This window comes from Drosophila montana, unplaced genomic scaffold, assembly GCF_035044405.1.
Source record: "Drosophila montana isolate Dmon_TW-CO22-7 unplaced genomic scaffold, ASM3504440v1 contig_1761_1, whole genome shotgun sequence".
Classification (NCBI taxonomy): Eukaryota; Metazoa; Arthropoda; class Insecta; order Diptera; family Drosophilidae; genus Drosophila; species Drosophila montana.
This window is the reverse complement of record NW_026996690.1, coordinates 311775-334622: the sequence shown is the minus strand read 5'-3', so window position 1 is coordinate 334622 and position 22848 is coordinate 311775. Positions and strand designations below refer to the sequence as shown.

The following is a 22848-nucleotide window of genomic DNA, read 5'->3' as shown; positions in this document are numbered from 1 at the left end:
TCGCCCGTCGCCGTAGGAGCTTGGACTTGGACTTGGGCCTGGGCCTCACCAGCCGCAGGGCTACGCTCCCGAAGCGCTCAAACTTACCCGTTAACTGCACTCATAAATTTTGCGCAAACTTTTTGACGTGCTGCACTTTTTTATGGTCTACAAAGTTCGTCTTTTTTTTGTCGCACCAACTTTAAAAAATGCTTTTTATCGGCTTTCGATATCAAAGTCCAAATGAATTTTACGGCATTGCTTTAGCAGATTTTATGGCTCTCTCAATATTTCATTAATTGCAGTTAGTTGTGCCAGCACTTACCTGTAATGGTAGAGAAAATAAATTTAATTATTTATACTTATATTAAAAACAAAAAAAAAACGATAAATAATACTAATTGAAGTTAAAGTTGGTGAATAAATTTAGTTGGCATTTCTGTACCAGAAAGCGGTTATATAAATTCCAATGACACGAACTGAAAGTGGCTTTTATGTTTTGGAATTAAGTTGGAAAATTATAGTTCAAAAGTGCGAGCGAGACAGACTATTAAAAATGAATACGTTAGGATTTTTATAGCTAGCAAGTAAAAATATTATTAAATGGATTAAACAAGAAGCTTGCTCCTAATATAAAAATAATTTTCAGAGAATTGGCTTAAAAAAATCAAATAATGTTCAATGATTAAGTTTTGTGAACGAGAACACAGTTTGTGGACTTATTCCAAAGCGAAGTATTTGTCCGTTGTCTTCACTTTGCAGCCCTTACGCTCAGTTAGACAGTTCAACTACCCTGAAGTCAGTTGGTTAGATTGTTGGCCAGGATACGGATACGGGTTAGCATTGCGACAGCAGCGCGGGCTCTGAGCCGCACATTGTAGCTGATAGACATCACCCTCAGCCCCCGGCCATGGAGAGCCCCTCGGCAGCAAGGGCAATGGCGGCAGACGGCAACGGCAACGGGAATGAATGGTTGGGCGCACTGCTGGTATGTTTGGTGGAATGCTGCCTTGCAGCACATGTCCTGCCAAGTGTTTTAATTATAAAAATGAGATATCGCAGACATCCTTCTCGAGCGGGCCACAGCCAAAGGGCGCTGTGTAGGTCGCCCAAGCCCCTGCCTCTGCCTCTGCCTCTGCGACCGACTAGTTTCAATGCAAAACTATGCGAAACGCGTGGCAGTTGCGCGTCGGCTGCTTGCCCCTCGGCATTGGCAGGAAGTATGTCTCTCTCTCTATCCTCGCTGGCAAGGCCTTGGCCTTATCAGCAAATGCGGCGGGTCTTATCAGCTGCAAGGCAAAGACGGCGGCAGGCAATTTAAATGTGCCAGACAAACGCTCGTCAACAGCAACAACAAACGCAAGGAGCAAAGGATCAAGGGACCAAGGGGGCAAGGCCAGAGCAGCGCCAGCCTGGCCGCCTCGCAAGTTTGAGTCCTGTCGATACACAAGTTCCATTTGGCATTTATTCATTCATGCGTTGCACATTCGCATTCGCTCCGATAGAACGGAACAGATAAGTCAGCCCCGAGGATGTGGCCCAATGTCGAATATCTGATTCAGAGGCGCCCCTAAACAACCCGCTGGCCAAACCAAGCCAGCCGACCGCTCAGCTTATTTATTAGACTCGTGTCTCTTGTCTGATGACTTTGTCGGAGCTAAGCCATGGAGCATGGAGTGAACAGTATAGTGCTTCTTTCATTGGCAGCGTTAGAAAAGGATGTACATATATATTTTTCCCAATTAATTCAAGATGCCACTATATAACATATCAAAGACATTATTTTAATTTTCTCCAAAATGGCAAGAGAGTAATTAATTTTTCTGAAATTGATTCGAGATATTGTTTGAGTAATAGTTAAAAAAGAAGTTTGAAGTCGGTTCATATGAGTTACAATAAAATTGTATATACATTTTTTAAGCCTGATTTTAGTTGGAGAAATGAGCTCTAAACAATTTGTGAACTAAAAGGGCTTCGAGCTTTAATTACTTAATTGTTATAGCTCTTTACACATTAATTTTAATATGTCTATTCAATTAGTTAGGTATTATAATTAAGTCTTTTCCATATCAAAATCAAAAGAGTTGAGTGCGACGTATGACGTATTTCAAGTCAAATAATAATTGATTCATCCACCTCATATCAGGCTTTCTTTAATCTAAAACGCAAATGTTCTTGATGAAATTAATAGAGTTCTTAACTTTTGGCGCATTTGAATAAATGCCGAAAATCACACAAAAGCCGAAAAATGGGCTGGTACACTTGAGCCATGTGACTGGAGCCAGGAGTAACCAGGAGAGCTAGCGAAAGAAGCCAGGGAAAAACAAACGGGCAAGCGGAAGCCATAAATGAAATTAAAACAAAAGAGTGTGTGGGCCCAATGGCCACGACATTTCTCTCTGAGGACCAAAATTAGGGTCACTGGGTGTGTTTGTTTTTGGGTTTCAAGGGTTCGGGCTGGGGGCTTGGTGTTTTGGCATTGCGTAACACAAAAACCCGCTAACACACAGAGGCAAAGAAACAGGCGATTTCTGGCCGTGGCAATAGACAACGTTGAAAATAACTAGACGAAAATGTAGAAAATTTTATGCTTTTCGGTTGTTTTTTTTTTCTTCCACCATTTTCGTTTTGAATGCGGCGCCCATTTTTTGTGTGCGCTGTTGTTGTTTTTTTTTTCTTGCTGTGCTGACCAGAAAAGTTGGAAAAATCAACTTTGGTTTTCTTTTTTTATTTTTTTCTTCGTTTTGTTGCTGTTGTTTTTGTCTGCACAGCAAGCGACGCGTTTGTTTGTTTTTGTTGCTGTTTCGTTGATTCTTTTGTTTTTTTTTTTTGTTTTTTTTTTTAGCTGCCGCCCGCTGTTTTTCCCCATTTTTTATATTACCACGCCATTTATCATTTCCTTTGCCAAACACTCGCACATATTTGCCATCTCGCTTACACTCGGCCCGTTTCTTTTTAATTTCGCAAGTGTGTGTGGGTGTGTGTGTGCGTGTGTGCGTGTTGTGTGTTGTGTGTATCTATATATACACACATCTCATATACTTTCTGCATAGCATTTACCCAGGTATATTATATAAGGCAATTTTCACGCAGCTTTAATTTAATTTATTAAAACTTTCGGCGTCAGCTGCGATTTTTTTGGACGAGGTGCGTGCGAGGCGGCAACAAGCCACACCCCCAACTGAATGGCATTTCTAGCTACCGAGCCCAGTACGGACTCCGTTCCTGCCACAACCCTATTGTGACTCTTTGGAATGCCTTCAGTTGCCGCTAAACATGAAAATGCCTACTTTTTGGCTGCGTTTTGTTTTCGTGTTCGTTTTTGACATTTCCTGGCCAGGCTTTGGCTCTTCCCACCGGTGGGGGGCGGGGGCTCGGAGCTGGAGCTGGTGCTGGGGGTCTGCGTGTTTGCATTTGACACATTTAATTCCACCCCGCACTACCGCCTGACGCTGACATGATTTATTAATTACGAGCCAAAACATGAAACGAACTTGAGTTCTTAATTTCGACCTTAAAGCTCAACTTCAACATTTTTCTAGCTGCCTTGAGTCAACATGTTAAAAGTATTTGGTCTTGAGATAGTTTGAGATTGAGGCTCTTAAAATATTTCAAAGTATTGGCCCACTTCTGTTCATTTGAATAAAGAATTACGTAGTTAATAAAATTGAAATATGTCAAAAATGGTCTCGTAAATGTTTAAATTCAACGATATCAAATAATGAAGGGTAGAGTATTATTCTATTATTCTATGATTGCCTTTATTTATTTTTATGTCGTGTTCTGTATAATATATTATTATTTGGATATACTACAAAAAATAATACATAAATACAATTTTGTGATATTTCTTTGAAATGAAAAAGAAAATCAGAATAAATATCTTTTGCTCCGTTCAAGTCAATCAAATATTTTTCACCAAGAGATTATTGTTTATTTATTAAAAAAACATCAAAGACAACAACAACAAAGATAAAGATCGAAACCAGACGAAGAAAAGTGTTTTATTTTGGAAAACTAAATTTATTTTTAAATAAATATCTAAAATGGAAACTTTTTCAAATTTAAAAATAAATCAGATACATATTTGTTTCGTTTTAGACAAAACTTTTTTCAGAAAGAGTATATTATTTATTTCGTTCGTTTAAATGTTTGCTTAGCTCAGATTGGAGATTTTGAAGGAAAATAACTGCAATGAATTTAAATCCATTGGCTTTTAATTAAAACCATTTGGTATTAGCTACAAAATTAAACACACACGTGTCTGTTGTTGTATTTAAAAACCTCAAAGACAACAACAACAACATCGATGGCAACAGCATAGGAAAAGCATGGCCAAAACCAAAACCAGACGAAGAGAAATGTTTTATTTTTGAAAATTAAATTTGTAGAAAAACAACACAAGATGCTGCCAGTGCCAGCAGAGGAGGGAGGGTTAAGGAAAAGGGGGGTAGTGCAACATAGAAAACAACTTTGGCGCTGAGCGGAACGCGCCAAGCGAGATAGATGGATGGCTCTGGTGCCGAGATTTATGGTTGATCAAGAATTTCCCGTACGTTGCACGAGTTTTTATTTCGGGCTGCTCGGCTTGCCTTGAATTTAGTTTTTGTATTTGCTTATTTTTAGATTTTCTTTTCGTTTTCAAGCGCCCAGTGCACTGCACCCGCCCCCCCTGCACACACCCAACCACGCCACATATCTGGCCATTGCAGTCGTTACAAAATTGTGTGTCTTATTTCCAACTTGTCCTCTTGAAGCTGCAACTGCGGCGGCGTCGCGCTAGTGAGAAGAAGAAAAATGTCTCTTGGGTGTATTCATAACATGCCACAGCCATAAATATGCTTTCTACGAGACAACCGACATCTGCATCTGCGTCTGCGGCTACGCAGCCAATCGCACGTCCAACGCCCCAATCTGGGCGTGCTGCAACTGTTCCTTGACGAATTGGACGGATGCAGTGCGTCCGTCGTTGATGACTACAGGCACACTCGCACACACATAGAGACATGCGTGAGTGTGCGTGTGTGTGTGTGTGTGTGTGCCAATCTGTTGTGCCTGTGCCCAACTGCTTAATTGAGAAACTAGTTTCACCTCGCTGAAGATGCAAACTCGCCGCAGCAGTCCTCACAGGCTGCACAGTGGGCTACTTAACAAGTACTATGAGCAAAACAAATAAATTTAACAGCCAATTTAATAATTTTTCTAAATTTGTTATATTTATATGTATTTCTATGTATTTCTTGAGTTATATTTGAAAAGATATTATATTTAATTATATATCGTTTGTAATAAATATAAATTAATTCAGCTATTTTTCTTTTCAATATATCTTTTCAAATGAAAAATACTTCAGCTGATTGACTCCTTAATTTAAATACTTTGTAATTTTCAAAACTAAACAAATATAAATAAAACAAAAACTGAAACTCCCCAGAGGTTTATAAATCATGTTGAAAAACTCTTAAGAGCTCCGATTAAGGCTCCAGTTTCTACGCCTCAACTTGGGTTATCTCAAATGCCACAAAGTAAGGAATTTTAAGTGTAGACTTTTGCGCTGTCCAACCATTGTGCAATTGATTCGTAAGGTCTGCTGCGCTCTTGTCGCAGGAAGTGTTAAGCGGAATGTTTTAATAGCCATCCCAGCGCAAGGCACACTGGGTTCTCCTTTTTTATGCAAATTACAAGAGGCTGCGCTAATAACATGTTCCTCAGCATATCCGAGAGATAAAACATTTTAATTTTCAAGTGCGACGCAGGCCGCAAACAGGTTTGGGTTCGGATTCGGACTGGGGATGAGGGGGTTGGGTAAAGTGTGTTCCGGCGTTTCACGTACTTGGCAATGTCTCAATTGCAAGTGCATTGGCTGTTGGCCACCTACTCGTGTAGTTGCGCATACCCCGTGCACTTATTGAGTGTGAGATCATGAAAATGCAAATAAATAAAATTGAAATTAAAAGTTGTTCGCGACGCGTACACCGAAAATACACGAAAGGTGATAAATCAGGTGACAGAAATTAATTGAGTTATTCAGCATTGGATGCAGCGCTTATACTATGCATGTGTGAGAGTGTACGTATGTGTGTATGTGTGTGTGTAGATACATGTGTGTGCTTGTCGTCGCCGTTGTTATTGGGTGTTGCTGGCAAGTCGATATCGATATCGAACCTCAAGCGTTGTCATCCGGCCTCACACTTGAGCTTCATCTGCCCCAGGCCGCGCCTCAAAGCGACGACGACGACGACGACAAAGTCAGACAACGAGCCCCTCCCCCGCCCCCTCGCGCACTGCACTGCACGCACCATGCTTGCAGCAGGCCATGCCCCATGTTGTCGTCGTCCTTTGCTTCATTTCTCGCTTGTCTCTTGCTGATTTTGGATTAATTTGTTCTGCAGTCAAGTAAATCCCCAATCGCAATCCCCAGCCCCTATGCCTCGGCGCGCTGCAGTTTTGGACCCCAGCATTTCTGGGCTGTTGCGTCACAAAAGGTGCCTCGCAAAGAGAAGAGAAAACAAAACACCACACAAAAAAAAGTACAAAATAAAAAATGAGAAAGAAACATTCAAGGCACAAGTCACCTACCTGGCAGAGGGCTGGCATCAGGTTTTGCCCAGCCAATGCAGCAGCAGCGGCAGCAGCGGAATGATATATGAAGTATCTCATGGTATGACATTAACAGCACACACGAACATGTAGTTTTGTTATTTATTGAGTTTTCAGATATTTTGAAGGCATTAACATTGAAACAAATTATTATGATTACAAGATTTATTGCCGCTTGCTAGCGAAACATACGAATAATCGCAACAGCAGAGCCCCCAGTGAGAGTGAGAGAGAGAGAGAGGGGGAGAAAGAGAGCGAGAAACGAGAGGAGCGAGGCAGGTAAGACAAGTGCGACAAACCAAAATGTCGCATATCTCATTTGAATGAAATGTCTCTTGCGCGTGCCCAAATCTGAAACACACACAACAATCCGCTCTCCACCCGCTTCCAACCCGCCCCAAAGCCAACTCTTTCACTCATTTTTATTGTCATCTCTCACTCACGCACAATTTACCGTTTGTCATTTGATTGATTACGAAATATTTGTAGCTCATTTCAATATCGCATTTATATTTTCTCACGTAGTAGGTGTTCATGTGTAATTTTGGTTGGGAAGTTTTCAGACCTGAATACTTAAGGCGCTAAGCCTCAAAATGATGAATTATTTAAAAATAATTATTATTATTATATTCATTATTATTTTCTACAAATAAAATAAAAATAAAATTAATAGTACTTTTAGAAAAAGATCCAATTTTTTAAATATCATGAAATTCCTCCAAAATTATTTATATTTTATTGTTTACTTGAATCCAAAACATATTTCTCAAAGCAATAATTTAATTTTGTTCGGTATTCAAATATTTATAATTTCTCAAGTCTCTTGCCTGTAGCTATGATGAGTCTTATATAACTTTGAAAACGATTTTTACTCAAACCTTTACGCTTAGTCAGAAAATATAAAATTTGTATGAATTAAATTTCTGTTATTCCCAAACTAATATTTTTAAAGAAATTAATTTTGTAGCTTGTAAATTGACTTTTTATAAATCAAATATATTTTCCGCAAATTTCCCCTTCCTGAATTTCTATTTTTTCATTCGCTCACGCTCTGTCAGCCACAAACTTAATAAGAGCAAACAAGTATTTAGTTATCTTTGCATTTCATAGATGATTTAGATGATTGAAGATACGAGTTTCTGAGTAGGCAGCCAAGAGTGTAACTCAGCCAGAGCCAGTCCGAGCCGTCCGCATATTCACATTTTATTGCCTTATTACCATTGATAATCTCTGGACGGTGGCCAGCGATTTGTAGTGCCGCCCAGTGTCCGGCTCCCTGACCCCCACGCACAGTGGCCGCCTTCAAATCGGCGATGCAACGAGACGTGACGCAGCGGCGACACATTTGACCAATGGCAATTGGCAATTGGCAACTGGCAATTGGCGATTGCATAATTGTGGCCGACTAGTTGGGTAGCTGGCTAGTTGGAATGCGCAGGAGCAAATGGTTTTTTTATTGCGGATGCATTTGGCAGACGATTTGCAGCGCTCGATAAGTCTGTGGGCCATTCTATCCAGAGCCCTTGTCGGCGTCTAATCAGGGTATATTGATTCAAACGACAGCCGGGTTACAGTTCTGCACCCGATCCCGGTACCAGCGCAGACAGCGGCAGCCACAACACCTGCCGCAAATGGTAGGGGCTCGGGTATGGGGTCTGGGCTTAAGACTGGGTCTGGGACTGAGACTGGGACTGGGACGGGGACTGGGCCTGTTTTCTTCGACCGAACTGACGTTTGGGTGCCAATGTCTTTTTGTGTCTGGGTCTGGCTGAGCGCCGGCGGCGTTGCAAGTGCCTCACGTTGTGGACACGGACTTCATAATTGCCGCAAGTTGACGCACGTCGCACGTGGAGCGTTGAACGTGGAGCTACGTGCCACCGGCGAGCATTGCTCAGCCGTTTGCCACCGTCATCAACTTCGGTGGATCAACAATGCGTCGTTGTGTGTTTGTACTTGGAAGCCAAATTTTATCACACTTTTATTGCTGCGGTGGCTCCTCATAATTGTATAACTTTTTTTATTGGTTTGCAGCCAAAAACTCTTGCTGCTTGTTGTTGTTGTTGTTGGTGTTGCTGTTGTTAGTAGAAGTCGTACCTTGGGCCACTTTGACTAATTGCAGTGCACTTGCGGCTTGAAGTGTCTGGAAGTTGTTGTTGCCGCTGTCGCTGTTGCTGTCGCGCCTGTCAGTCAGCCTGTCCGACAATTTGTCATCTTCTCTGTCATGTCACAAAATGGGAGTGTGTATTCTATGTGTGTGTGCACGTGTATGTGTGTATGTGTGTGTGTCGCTAGCCATAAGAACATAATTTTTATTAGATTTTCATAGAAATGTCGGACCGCAGCTTATAGACTTCGCGTCCGCACAGTTCGCTGACCATCGTTTATCACTTCCTTAGACAATTTACATGCAAATCAGAGTGGTGCGTACTGAGTGGGTTTTGTGGGCAGCTACTTTAAATATAATAGGTATTCTCTCGGGGGGCAATTACAAGCAACGTGAGGAATAATATATTTAACAAAAATCTATCAAAGTATAAGTATTCGAATTTTTAAATATCGGTTTCGATTTGATTAACACCTTAAAAACTCTCTTGAATAACTGGGGAAAGAGCTTTCAAAGCAGCTGAGAGCTTTCGGTCGGATTAACAACTAATATTAATCTACCCTAACGGAAATGTATGAAGTAGAATGTTTGTTAAAGCTATTTTTTAATAATTTAGCAAGCTATTGCTGAAATCAAAACAATCATGGAAATCTGTAATAATTTAATATCTATTTAAGAAATATTATTTCTTTTAGTTTTATAAATTTAGAGAGGCTGAGACCAATTGCAAGCTATTTGAATTCTGTTCTATTAGATTGGTTTTAATTAATGTTATTCTTATTTATTTTTCATTAAAAATAGAATAGTTTTGCATGTCTTTTAATCTTTGTAGGTCTTTTAATAAATTCTTCAATGGATATACCCATTCATGGAATAATATTTCTTATGCACACCTCTTTAGCACATCATGAAGTAGCACAACGAGACGACTTAGCCAACCCCTAATCTGAAGTCCACCCCCCAACAGACCCTGTCTCCACCTCATCCACCAGCCTTTGGATTCGTTTGTCTGGCACATAAAGCTTTCGACTCGAAGGAAACCAATTTGTTCAGCCGTTTGATTTAAACGGTTTTATGGCCGCCCTGTTGTTTTCACTCTCTCGTTGCTGCGGACGCGCCCTTAAGTATGCCACTCGGCGCACTACCCCCGCTAGCCCAGGGCACTCGACAACGGCACCCCGACCCCTAACCAGACAGTGGCAAATTTGCAGCATATGCACAAAAAGAGGGGGGGCGCACAAGGCGTGGGCAGGCGGGCAGGACGAAAAGGAAAGGACAGGGCGACAGTTTCGCAAGACATTTGGTCAAATTCAAATTCATTTGCGGGGGCCGCAATGTCACTGCCCTGGCATGTGTGCCAGACCCTTAGCCCACTCCCCTCCAGCCAGTTTCCGGTTCCAGCCTAGTCACAGCTGAAAGGGGCGTGAGTGTGTGTGTGAGTATGTGTGTGTGTGTACGCAATGTGGTGCAAATGGCAGCCGTAACGGTTTAATCTGTTTTAAATTATTTTTGGGAATTTGCAGAGCCCAAACAATGGGCAAGAGAAGCAGAGACGTCGTCGTCGCTGCGGCTCGCTAATCTGGACGCGCGCTGCTCTAACTAGATGGACCAAAGGGAGAGGGGGAGTGTGCGGAGGGGGCGCAACTCGAAAATTTTGGTTGCGAATTCAAAGTTGATTCCCAGTTGGGCTGCCTTTATGCATCCGCATCTTTTTGGCTTTCATATTTTTGTTGTTGTTTTTTTTTTGTTTTTTTTTCCCAGTGCCGCTGCCCTTTTAATCCGCACAACAACACAGCACTCGTGCCATCTCTGTCGCTCTCGTATGCTCGCTCTGTCTCTTCCTCTCTCACTGAGTGTTGGTCTGGGCCCGGGCTGCCGCGTTGCCTGGCAACGCTTGGCATCAAGATTAATTTTAGACGAAAAAAGGAAAGAAATAAGTCAAAATGATTAATGGGCCTTAATTTTTGTTCGTCGTCGAAGTAGACATTGCCCTGCTGCTGCTGTTTCTTTCTCGCTGTGTGTGTGTGTGTGTGTGCATGTGTATGTGTGTGTGACCCTGCACTGCTCATATGTGTGGAATCTCAGGGTATTCGTATTGGGTTTCTGGGTGTCACCCGCAAGTTTCGATCTAACGAAATTCTTTCCAAAGGTTAATGCATCATTTTAGTCCACTTTTTCTCGGCGTTCAACCATCTTTACTATGCCTAATCATCTATTCTTCCAAACGTCTCTCTCTCTCTCTTTCTCTGTCTCTTTCCTCCAGCGAGTTCAAGCAATGGCCTAGACGCAGGCATGGGCGCGGGATGATGGTGCGTAACATGGCGTTTATCACATGATCTCCTCTGAACTTTAATTTTTCAAGGGCTAAATGATAGATCAGGGTCTTAAGCATTCTACTTCGAGTTTCCTCTTCCTCGTTTCAAAACTCTTATTAGATAGTCTTAGTCTGTAGTCTTAGTTTGCACTCATTTTTGTACTGTAATGCACTCAGATTGGTGCAAATAAATACTATACGTTTCTAATTATAAGTAACACTGAAGTAATGTTACCTATATGAATCAACATTTACTAAAAATATTAGTTAAATGTTTTCAATAAAATACGTTACTACATAGTTATTTAGCTTGTGAGCAAATATGATTATTATTTAAAAAGCTGTAGAAATTATATAATTTTACAATTAATTCCCGACAACAGAGAACTTGAATAGACACGAATACAGTTTAAGTTTCATTTATAAATCACATATCCACATGTCAAATATCAATATAAATACAATATTTATGTTGAGTTTGCACAGATATCTTATTAATTCTCGAGTGGGGAGTTGACATTTTGTAGAAAAGAATGATTCAATGACAACAATAACTATTATTATTAACCGATACGATTTGGTTGTCACCTAGTGTAATTAAGATCAAATAACATTATATGACAACTAGATACATAAGGATAAGAATGTATTTTTTTATTGAAATCCTACTATCAGTTTATTGTCACTTTAGTCATGCGATTTACTTATGCCGTGCTTAAATACCAACTACTAGAAAGGAGCAGAGCTGTAAGACTTATAACATATTTTATTGATATCTGATCAATGTCTTGACATGCAGTTGTTATATATATATCAACTATCACATGATGAGCAAAGTCTTTTATTTGGAAACAATTAAATTAATTGATGATTACGGAAAAGTATGTCATATATTCATCAAATACCCAACCTGTTCGTTATTGTCAATTGAGTTTCTTTCTTACTCCTTGTTCATCATTGACAATATAGAGTTCACATAACAAAACTATTTTAATCGCATTCAACCAGAAATCAAAAATCAGTTTATCAAGTGATGGAGTAAAAGCTATTTTTATGGCTAAATCTTGCTGCCCTTTTCCGCTTGCCCACTTTCGTTTTGGGATTTGGCAAAGAAAAATCAGTTCACAAACTGAACTCGTTGCGGTGGTAGAGTTTGACGTTGAAACGATTTCTCATATTCCGGTTAACTCTTTCCTAAGATTTTTGTGCCTTTTTAATTGTGAAATTTCCACGAAATGCGCATCGCGAGCTTTGAATTTTGGACCTGGTTCGTGTTTTTGGGGTTGACACGATTCTGCCAGGCGGGCAGACGAAGCGCTGATGTTGATGACGACGTCGCCGGCGGAGCTCTATAGGTTCAGGTCCAAGTACGCTATGCCGCACGGGTTCGATTCGCGTCCCGGGGCCAGGGTCGGTGCCGGTGCCGGAGCGGGGCTGGTTTCGGGTTGCGGGTTAGTGAGCAATCCGAGAGCCGCATTTGTGTCATTCTGTGACAACTTTGACATGTGTGACATTGTTTTTTTTGGTATTTTTTTTTCGCTGTTTCTGCTTGAGTTTTGCCAGCGACATTTTCGTGTAGTTTGTCCGACTGGCGCGACTCTGGCTTAGAGCAACGGCAACAAAACGAATTATTTCATGTTTTGTGTATGCGAAACTCACACAAAAGCAAAAAAAACGCGCCAACTGCCCAACTTGCCCATGGCTAGTAAGTTAGATACAGATACATATAGAGATACGGATACTGATACAGATACAGCTACAGATATGTCGGCATCTACATATGTATATACTTATGTACAGACATAAAACCTCGCCGCTTGGCCTTTGCCTGTTGTTGTTTTTGTTTTTGTTTTTCCTTTTTATTTTGCAAATTTGCCGCCCAACTTTAAACAACGTTTCGCAGTTCCTGCGCTTGCTTTTTGCGTGGACTTTTCTTGACTCACTTCTTTTTTCCAATTTTTTCTTTTAGCTCGTGCTGCTTGAACAATGAAATGTTGTTGTTGTTGCTGTTGTGCGGCGTATGCGTTTGAAATTCGTCGAACACAGCTAGCAGCTAACTAGCCTTACTACAATATGCAAATCTGGCAAACCCAAGCCGAAAGTCACCAAAATGTTCTCAAATGTAGAGCATAGCTAATTGCCAAAAGTAAAAAAACCAAAACAAAAAAATTCCAGAATATTTCCATATTGATATTCATATTTGTCATTGTTTGGACATCTTCAGCTACCGTCGGCAGAACGCCCGCGGCTTCCAGGAACTCTCGCTGTATGCAAATATTATGCAACATATGTCGTCATCAGGTCGATGTCATCCTGCGAATCCCTCACAGTTCCGCCGCTTGCAATTGAGACAATTGCGATGCAGTTCAGAACAGTTCAGAGCAGTTGCTGGAGGGTTCTGTTCTTTTTCCTCTTGCAGCGCCTTGCAGAGCGCAAACGGAGATTTATGTGGATTTTTTTATGAGTTATTGACTTCTTCACACAGATAAATCACAAATTTTCTCCATTGTGATGTGTTTGTGAAAATATTAGAAGTGAATGTGATTTATGGCATGACTGCGAGCTCAACACACGTTCACACACACTCGCCCGCACACACACACACACACACACACACACACACACACACATGCAGTACAATTCTCATGGAGTTGTAATTGAAATCCCGACTCATGGTTAAAAAAGAAGGAACAAAAGACAAAACCCAGTTGTAGCAGACAAAAAAGGAGAGTAAATTAACAAACGAAAGAGCATAAGATTTGTTGAAATTCTAAGACATTTTAAGCAAGCTTAAATATATTGAATTTTTAAAAAATTCCCATTATACTATTCTGTATTTGATTTTCGAGGCGGTACATAATGTAAAGAGAACTGTTTGTCTACAAAGTGAAAGTTTTAATTGAAGATTCTATTGAAGATAAGAGCACTTTCTTACTAAAAATAAATTCTACTTCAATTTATATTTATAAGAAAATATTAAAAAAAAAAAATGTGCACTTTTAATAAATAAAATCAATAAATTTGAAATTAGTTTAAGCTATTCTAGTCTGTCTCAAAGAATGGACATGATGTATTCGTACCAGTTTTTCCAACTTGTTTTTTAATCCTTTGCACAATGCAATAGGCACGGGATTCTAAACAGCATCAATTGATTTATGTGCATATGACACATTGAACTGCATACAAATGAATTGATTTATTATATATTTTCGTTTTCAACTGAAAGTAAAAACACAAATGCAACGCTCACGGGCTGATCTTGTTGTTGGCCAAAGGAAACTGCAGATACCCGAAGATAACCAGAAGATAACTAAGTGTACGATCCGGACCGGGCGATTCAGATCACTTTCAAAACGGCGACAACAATGCGAACTCATAAATAATAATTTCAGGCTGTGCCTCGCGCCGAGAATGAAAAACTAAAATAAAAAAAATATGTATATAAATTGAGAAGAAGAGCAGCAGGGCCAACTGTAAAAACAGGTAACCTTCAAACACAATGGATGCGGACCCAGAACGGCGACTGAGATGAAGACGAAGTCAAGCCAAAAGTCATGTCCGCTGCCCGGCAAGGGGCAGTCCGCACCGCAACGGTTCAAAGTCAAACACTATGGCCCGAAGATGCATTTGCTAAGATACTCGCACCCAAATTGCCACTGCGAAGGACGCATATTAATTTTTATGACCGTTGAGAATGACTATTGCATAACCTGAGAGATCTGAGAGCTGAGAGCACTGCGAACTGTGCGGCCTTCGGCCAGGTGACTTCCTAATGGCTAATGATATTTTGGGAAATTCTTTATGGCTTTATGACATGTGCAGGCGAAAAACTGCAAGTGACAAAAAATAGCAAGCACCCAGCAGGTTTTCACTTTCATTCCTGCTGATTTTTGTTGTTGTAATTTCAAGGACATTTTCCGCATAAAAAAGGAGAATTTTTGCAGTCTTGAAAGGTGTGCCAGAATTAACTATTAGATCAGGTAGGTTGCGTTTTCCAGTTGCCAAACTTCATCCCACTTTCTCTCCTTTCTCGCTCTCATTTTCTCCTTCGCTCTCTTCATCTCTATATTTCTCTGGTTCTCTGTCTGCATATTTTTTTAACTTTCTGGCTTTTTGCGTTCCTTGTCGCGTATCTCTTTGCCATAAATCATTGTCACCCGCTCGGCGCAATGTCACTGCGAGAGCGCCCCGCTGGGCGGCTCAGACCTCGACTCTGGCTTCGATTCCGACTCCAACAGCAACTCTCAGTCCGTGCTGGGGCCACAAAAACACAGTTCGAGTGCACTAGCAAAAGGCGCTGACTGCTAGCCCCAAAAAACTCAACACACCCAGCCGCACATAGATACAAACACACACACACACACAAGCACACAGTTGCAGCGAAATGCCAAACAAACTGCAGCCACAGCAAATTGCCACCCAATGCTGAACAATTGGGGGCTGTTTAGTCCTTCTTTTACTGCAGCTACATCAATATCCGCACAGAAATAAATAAATAGCACAGCAAAAAGACCACAACAAGTGGCAAATAAAAAAATTAAACAACAAAATAGAATCTAATTCTGAAAATTCTCTAGCTTAAATAGTTCTTGTCTGAGTGGGTAAACAGCTTAAGGAACTTTGGCAAGGAACAGTATACGGGAAACAGTATACGGAGAGATACGTGTTTATAAGAAATCTCAAACTAACATAGGAAAATTTAAGTTTGGAAAATTCTTGATCTCTTGTATCCACTGTGCAGCCTTAGAGTTTGAGCATGGCAAAAAAAAAAGTTTAAATTTCCAACTCCATAAATGAATTGTGGGGAAAAATCGGTGAGTCTCTGCCTTAGATAATCATGGGTAAATTTAGCAAAATATAAATACTCAACAAGTGCTCTAGGAGTTTAAATGTATCTTAAACTTAGATGTTCAGTAAACTTATATTTTGAATAGGTTTTTTCTCAGCACAATCTTATTGACAAGAGCTTATATTTATTACTTTTTTAAAGCACATTAAAAGCTCCATGTGAATAGCTTGCCAGAGCTTTTAAGGCGCAATTCTATTCGCTGATTTCTTGCTTTTAATTGTATCTAAAACTCAGATGTTCAGTACACTCAGCTTTCGCTGAGCACAATCTTACAGATAAAAGACTTTGATTTATTACTAGTTTAAAGCACATGAAAAGCGCCATGTGAATAAATTGCCAGAGCTTTCAAGGCGCAATTCTATTCGCTGATTTTTTTTGTGAATTACTTCTGGGGACCTTTTCCTATAAAATAAAGCGAAATATATACATACGTGTATTCGGCCCACTGATTGGGGGAACTCTTATTATGAACTCAATTCACCATTTTATTGAACAAAGAAAAAAAGAAAAAAATTTGGATTTTATTGAAAAAATACAGCTTGAAGACTTAACTTTTGTATTTGTATTTAATTTTAATATGTGTGAACTTTTTATTTTGTTTTCAGTATTCAAATTTGATTTTTTTTCTTCTTATTTTCTTTTTTCTTAATTTGTTTAGGTATTTGCATTTGATTAATTAGCCGTTTCGTGTCGTCATTTATCAATGATTTTGGAAACAATTTCAATTTCAAATGCACGGCATCTGTTTTAACTAAACAAGTTTTGCTTTATTGTTTGCCCAGACCTCTTTGTTTCGGGCGATTTGTGAATATATTTTTCGGTTTCGTTTGTTTTTGTTGTAGCTTAGCTTGGTTTGGTTTTCTTCTTGTTCGTTGATTAATGTTTTTACAAAACAGTTGTCGCCATTTTTATGCGGGATTATTTAATACATAAATCATGTCCAAATGTGTGAATTTGATTAAAAATATGAACACATTTTGGTGGAGCCCACGGTTACGGCAAGGGGAAGGGAGACGCTTACTTATTTACTCATTCAAGAATTGGGAATTGTGAAATGAAGATATCGTCATTATTTAAACAAGTCATTCAAAGTGTATGCAATAATGACGATAATAATTTAAATAAATTGTGAAACATACAAAATCAAAAATTTAAACGAATACATGCTGCAGTTTTTGAGCAGTTGAGCAAAACATTTTTATATGTGACCATAAAGATCATACAGAACACATGATCAATAATTTTAGAATAGTCCATCAAATTTAGAATCAAATTCATAATTTGAATTCAAGGGGAATACAAATGTTTCAGATATTAGATAATATTTTCTAAATTTTCAACATTTAATTTAAATCAATTTAAAGGATCGTGGAGAATATACAACATGAGCTTAGGTAGATCAATATACGTTTCTGGAATGTGTTCTATTTATAGATAAATTTATATATTTAGATTTAAGAGTTCTATGGGAGATTTGAGAATATCTCTGAGCTTGATAAGCCGAGTGACAATTGGTAGTGCATCAATGTACCATGTGACACCCATTGTCCGGTGTCCTGTCTCAGTCATAAATCATGAACTTTTTGCAATGCAAACAAAAAGCAGAGAGAGAAAGAGCAACAGAAACCGAGTTTATGATTTTGTCAGCTGTGAAACATTTCCAGCTGATTAAATCGATAAATTATGAGAATATAATAACATCTGATGACAAAAATTGGTAAAATAAAATGGACTGTCTGTTTGTTTAGTACAAGTGCGTGAACAGCACACATGAAGAAAAGGCCGCGTTGTTGCATGTGGCAATGTTAATTAAAGCCTTCTGAACACATCAACAACGAATCAAACAAATATTTATTATATTTATAAAATAAAAACAATAACTGAACCTTAAAATGCAATAAATCTGAGCGCAAGTGCAATGGTCGTGATAGAGAAAGAGAGAGGGAGGGAGACAAAGGGACAGAGGGCAAATGAGAGAGCAACAGAGCAGACAGAGAGTGCGACAAATATGCAGGCGGCAGACAACTAGGACAATTGCAACAACAGCAACAACAACAACAACAAGGACAATGCGCCGCAACAATGGCCGCATAAATTTTCTATGCACAGCCAGTTTGTCTATGTGTGTGTTTGTGTGTGTACTCACACTCCGCAATGGCTGCCGCATGCGGAAGTGAAACTATGTTGCCCAGGATATGTGCAATAATTCAAAACGATTCCAAGTTCAAAGCGGCCATTACTCGTGGCCAACTCCAGCTGCAGCTCTGGTTCAGACTCCTGAATCCATCTCGTTGCCCGACTCTGGACTCGGCTCTCTCTGCTACTAGCCCCCAAAAATGTATGCAAATGTCTAATAAGCCTGTCAACAGTTTGCAGTTGAATGATGTCCTTGTACTGGCCGAAACTTTTGAGTTATGAAGTGTTGACTTGGTGCCACAAAAAGCGGCAACTTCAAATTGTGTTGCAACTCACCGTTTAAATCCAATTTGACTCCGCAAATCCTTGATCCTTGTGTGGTTTATGAATTCAACTAGCGGTTGTGCACGTGCGCCGAAACTTTTTCACCAAAAACTTTATTTGATAATTTTCTTTTTCCTTTGCTTTCTTTTTTTGTTATATGTTTTTATCTGAACTTTCTTTTTGTTGCGTTTCGTTTCGTTTCTCTTTTTGGCTGTCTGCTAGGTTTGTGTAAATATTGCTTGCATTGGGACTAGAAATGTTAAGAACTTTGCTCGTTCACTCGCTTTGGCTATAGCCAAATCAAGCCGAATAACTAACGTAAAACACTTTACTTCTTGTTTTGGTTGGAGAGTGTAGCAAGTGTAACTTTACACTAATTCACTTATTGCACAATTTGATTGCCGAGTTAGACACCTGCCAGACGTTGGAACGGTAGGTGTTTATGGGCCCTTAAGTATCTACGTGGGTCAACATCATAAAAAGGAGAAGAACAGGGAGACAGAGAGAGGAAATAATCGCGCGCGTTTCTTCTGCTTGCGATTTATGTCGCGTTGGAAATGTCTGCATCCGACTGTGGCCAATGTGCGAGTTCTAATTTTTTACGATTATTGTTATGATTATTTTTATGATTTTTATGATTTTAACGAGCTGTCAATTGGCCGCAGCGTGGCGGGCGGGCGGGCTGGCTGGCGTTGCGACGAGCTGACCACGGCGACCGTAAACGACCGAATAGTTTGGGCAAACAGACCCAAAAGATGCCGCTGCTTTAGCTGCTGCTGCTGCTGCTGCTCTGATGGTGCCCCCAACGCCGACAGCAATAATAACACACAACAACAACAATAACAACTATGACAACGAGAACGACAGCGACGACGACGACGACGACGGGCAACGTGTGGAATACACGGGCTACACTGCACACGGGTGCGTTTTGTGTTGTGTGATGTTGATTTCTTTACGACTTCTATCAAACTAAACCCATAAAGCATTCAATTCAAAGCATATACATGTGAAAATCCAAGCGAGAACTCCTTATTAATCCAGAAGCGACGCGCCAGCCGCCGCCGCTGCGCAGTCAACGCCGGCAGCGTCGCACTGCCCCCAAACAGTATATAAATAATCTTATAAGAAACTCACGCGCCGACAGCGGGCGGCGGCAGAGCTCGTGAGAGAGAACCGCAGTCGAGGCGCTGCCAACGTTATTTATGTATGCTATCCGCTGTCGACGTTGACGCCAGCGCCAGCGTCAGCGGCGGCGCTTACGTTGGCATCGGCGTCAGCGTCGGCCATAAAGTATCTGCAGTCAGTACGAAACGAAAAGCAACAACAAAAAATGTATCTTTTGCTCGCATTTGGCGCTCGTTGCCAGAGCTCCAGAGTTCCAGAGTTGAGCGTCTGAGCGAATGAGTGAATGAGTGCGAAATTTACGTTTGCGAGAGCTTCCACAGCTGGTGGCAACTCCAGTTGCCCGCCGCCAGTTGTGTTTGTATCTCACATTCGCATAGCGGCCACTTGCGGCTTTTGCTAGTCTGAATTGCGGCGGCAGCGTGCACCAAGCTTGACTCTTAGCTGGGCTAAGCTGGGCCCCCATCGGGCTTTTCAAACTGGCAATGCGCATTTCTGAATCAAAATTCAATTTTACTTTGGTACGTTACATTTCTTTCTTTCATTCATAGATTTATATGTTTATGAAAATCTGTATTTCTTTTGTACTTTAATAAATAAAAGTAGATTCCAGGAAATTTGCGGAATTAATTCGAAAATTAAAAACCACAAAAGACTCCATAAGCAAATATAAAATAAAGACTTTGTACTTAGCTCTTGATTTTCCCTGTATACGACTATGAGTTGCATATTACTCAAGCTAATCTAGTTAACATAATCAATTTTTGTAATGAATTTTCCCTGCAATGTATCCTTACAGTATAACAATAAGAATATTTTTATTTCAAAACCAATTATTTGCATTATTAATTGCTTTAAATTAAAAGAATCTTTACTTGAAATACATTGTTAATTGGATTTTATATATAACATTTTTAAGACTTTATGAAATTAAGATAGACTTTAAAGGATTTATTTTGAATAATAAGATAAAAATTTGTTGTCTTTTATCAATTCAAATTCAAATTAAAAAAAGGAGTTATATTGTTCAATATAAAAATTGAAACAATTTCTATACTTGTTTTAATTTTAAAATAATCATTCTGCGAGCATTTTTCAAGCACTGGCAAATAATTTTAACAGAAGAGATAGTTAATATTGGAAAATAAATATACATATTTATAAGAACGAATACGTATTTAACTGGCTTTTTTTAATGTCCGACTTTAGGTTAACATTAATAGATATTTATAAATAATTATAAATATAAAATAATTTTGCCGAAGCAACTCTAAAAAATTTGAGCAATTTTCTGTGGAGAATTATGGCTGCCGGATGCATGGAATCTTTATTTGCCGACGGCACAACAATCATGGCGTACAATCTCAACAAAACAGTAACAACACGCACTACAAACAAACGCACACACACACACACACACAAGCACAAACACACGCACGCAACTCAGAACCACCCTAACTGAGCGAAATGGTTCAGCATCTTTCTCTCTTTCTCGCTCTTAGCTCGCATCTTTGCTGTGGCTGCCGCTGCTCTCTTGTGTTGCCCACAGCTGTTGGCGGCCTCACAGAGCGTGAGCATGAGCATGAGATCAGCAGAGGCAGAAGAAGCAGTAGAGAAGCAGCTGCTGTGTGGCTACAACACCACGCACCACGTGCAACATGCTGCTGGAATAAAAAAGGGTACTCCCCCCCTTCCTACAGACCATGCCAACGTTGCGCTGCCTCTGCCACTGCCTCTGCCTCGGCCAGCGTCGCCGCCACCAATTGGCAACGCGTCGCAAACAGGGAGGAGCCGCTGCAGCGCGCGCTCATAAAGCATTCTCGCCTGTCGCCTGCTCGACCGCCTGCCGGAGAGCAATACCAGCGCTCGCCTCCAAGATGGATGACGCCGCTGACGATGTCTGTGTGAGAGCGAGCGCGCACGAGAGCCGCACAAGCACGTGCAACAGAGACGGCAGCATGCGGCCGCGTTAAGTGTGACGAATGTGCCATTATTTTGCTTTATTGTGTCGTGAGCGGCCGCCGCGTTGCTCTTTTCAATGGGATTTCTCATATAAATTTACGCAGCAGTCGCGCACGGACCTACAAACCGAACCGACCGAGTCGAGCGCGTCGACGTTGACGTCGCTGTTAGCGTAGGCAGAGGCAAAGGCAGCAAATGTGGACCTGGCCCGACGGCTTCTCTTTGAGTGGAGAATCATTTGGCCTTTTGCTGTCTGCTATGCATGAGCTGCAAGACAGCGGCTAAAACGCTGCGAGCTTTTCTGTTTCTTTTTGTTTATATCGAATAGAGATCGCAATGAAAACTTCGAATAAATTAAATATATGAAATATATATTAAATTCTTTTTAGGTTTTAATAAATTATTAATTTAAAAACAGAATAAGACATTTTGAAAACTTACACCTCAAAGTTCAAGTTAATTAACAGCTTTTTTGCAGAATACGCGAAGTTAAATTAACTTGAATTGTCGAAATAAAATTAATATGATATTGATTGATAAGAAAATGAGGTCTTTTTATACAATTTCTTAGCAAAAAAAAGTTGAAAATATTTACATTTATTCAAATTTAGACTTGTAAACGAAATGTATCCCTAGAAACGATGAAACGATATTTATTCCTTTTATTAAACTCGTTATTTATGATGGTTAATTTTTAGGATAACTGATAGATTGATTAAGATAGGAAATAGTAAAACCTGTTGTTAAATAAATTAAATTATATGTTTGGCAGGATTTTCTGTGGCATTTTAATTGACGATTTTAAACCATTTTCCCATTTAAATGTGGTATCCGGAACTTGGCAGCTGCTAAGTTTTTTTGGGAGGATTTTACACTCAATTATGTGCAGCAATAAATATCAAATGAGCGGATGAATCGGTTTTAAAAGCGTACTTGGCGCCCCACCAATGTTGCAACTAGGCGAATGTGGATGGGGACCTCCGCACCACAACTGGCAGGACCAAAGCCTTGCCCACAGGTCCACGTCTGTGGACCCGTACGCATCGCTGCTCTTTGACAACTGTGCGCCCCTAAATCATTCAATTGGGGCTCATGCACCAACACGGCGAAGAGCACGGGCGGGGGCAACAGCAACGGTAACGGAAAGGTGCTGTGGCGGGGGCTCAGCTGGAATCACGGATGTGGCTCGTTCTGTGCTGGGCTTGTACTTTTTGTGGCATTCACCTTGGAAAATATTTTCACATGCCGCCATCGGGCGCCCCCGGTAACCATTTCCGCTCCAGCAAACTGCTGCAACAACTTCAACAACAACAACAACAACGGCAACAGAAAACAACGACATTCAGAAAAACAAGACGCGCGTGCCGTTCAGCCGCTGGAGCCGGGACCTGGAGCCTGGGACCTGGGACCTGGGACCCAGGCTGTCTCATCCTCGGCTCGGGCTCGGCAATCGGG

At 40.4% G+C, this 22848-nt stretch overlaps 1 protein-coding gene across 2 annotated transcripts in view; it reads right to left on the bottom strand.

Moving 5' to 3' along the window:
* The window catches only part of Antp (Antennapedia), a 129030-nt gene extending 109771 nt beyond the window's left edge, over positions 1-19259 (bottom strand). For both annotated transcript variants that reach the window (XM_064700410.1, XM_064700413.1), the window contains exon 1: positions 18319-19259. The gene's annotated coding sequence lies outside the window, so the exon portion shown is untranslated. The remainder of the gene's footprint in view (positions 1-18318) is intronic.
* Positions 19260-22848: the final 3589 nt, after the last annotated feature.